This window comes from Trichechus manatus, unplaced genomic scaffold (assembly GCF_000243295.1).
Source record: "Trichechus manatus latirostris isolate Lorelei unplaced genomic scaffold, TriManLat1.0 scaffold00004, whole genome shotgun sequence".
Lineage (NCBI taxonomy): Eukaryota > Metazoa > Chordata > Mammalia > Sirenia > Trichechidae > Trichechus > Trichechus manatus.
The window spans coordinates 3,184,426-3,186,071 of NW_004443940.1; the positions used below are offsets into that span (position 1 = coordinate 3,184,426).

The window sequence follows — 1,646 nt, forward strand, 5'->3', positions numbered from 1 at the left end:
AACTTGATGGCAGTGGGTTTCCCTGGTTACAAATGACTGACCAAGAAAAAGAAAAATCTGTGGCATCTGAGGAATACAAACTCATACTAGATGAATTAATGAACAAGGATTAATAATTGAGAATGTTTTTAAAGCATAAGGATCAAATAGTTATAAGGAAGAATCAATTGGAAATACTTAACATGAAAAATATTATAGTTAAAAATAAGAGCTCGAAATGTAGGATATGTAGCAGAATGGACATAGCCAAGACTGAATTAGTGCATTCTACTTGCAGAATGAGGAACTTTATCAGAAGAACATTAGAATGTCATAAAAATGAAATAAAATTTAAGATACATGGAGAGAAAAATTATGATTATAAATCCAATAGTAATAGGGAAATTAAATAAAAGGGGAGAGATACTGTAGAAATGTTGACCATGAATTTTTCATAATTAAAGAAATATGAAAGAAATCCAATTGAAATTGCTTATAGATTGCCAAACATTTTAATCTTTTTTTGTTGTTGTTGTGCTTTAGATGAAGGTTTAGAGAACAAATTAGTTCCTCATTAGATAATTAATACACATACGGTTTTGTGACATTGGTTGCCAACCCTGTGCTATGTCAACATGCTCCCCTTCTTGAAAAATATGGAACGCTTCATGAATTTGCATGTCATCCTTGTTCAGGGGCCATTCTAATCTCTGTATTTATTGTTCCAATTTTAGTATATGTGCTGCCAAAGCGAGCGCAGATTGCCAAAAGTTTTAGTGGAAAAAAAGTTCACATGTTTACACATTATAGTGAAATGTAAGAACATCAAAGATTAAAGGAAATTGAAAATAAAAATTTCTAAAAAGGAAAGTAGATCACAATCAAGAAATGCGAAACAGAATAACATCAGGCTTCTTAATAAAAGCCCTGGTCTCAAGAAGAAAATAGAGTTATATATTCAAAGTATTAGAGGAAAAATAAATTATATCCTACTTTTATTTTAAGTTGCACTATCTTTGAAATGTTAGGTTGAAATAAAGATATTTCAGATATAGAAAGAGGAAGCAGGAGAGATGGAAGCAAGAAATAAAATCCAATAGGAAACTATGCAGCAGTCCTCCACCCTCGCTCTCATATCCATAAGTGGAGCTACAATTTGATATGGTAACAATAAGGCCAAGGAAAACAGGGAGGTGAGAGTACGGTAGGAACCTTTTATTGTTCAGAGAATTATTATAGATATTAACAAATGGATAGAGGAAAGATAAACGTAACTAGGATTGTTATGGTGAAACATCAAAAGAATAAAGTATGCAACTCCAGCCCAGAAGGTGGTAGAGGGGAGGGACTGTCTAATTGAAGTCAGGAAAGAAAAAAAAATGGGAGGCAGAGGAAAGTAAATGATAATATGCAAAATGGAAGGCGAACATGACTAAAAAGGCATATATGTCCCAATATAATAATAATCACAAGAAATTAAATGGATTAAATTTAACAGTCAGAATGGAGATGCACTCAGGCTGGAATATCAAACAACATTCAATATAGTATGTAGTTTAAGCAGATACGCTTCTAATAAAAATGATAGAGACATTTTAAAAATAAATGGTTAGAAACAGCTATAACAGGCAGTAGGAAGAAAGCTTGGATAACACATTTAATTGACA

General features: G+C 32.0%; 1 non-coding gene across 1 annotated transcript; it reads right to left on the minus strand.

The window, feature by feature from the left end:
- Nucleotides 1-629: 629 nt before the first annotated feature.
- Nucleotides 630-737, minus strand: LOC111821152 (U6 spliceosomal RNA). The gene has a single exon (XR_002824612.1). It is a non-coding gene; the product is annotated as a U6 spliceosomal RNA (small nuclear RNA).
- Nucleotides 738-1,646: the final 909 nt, after the last annotated feature.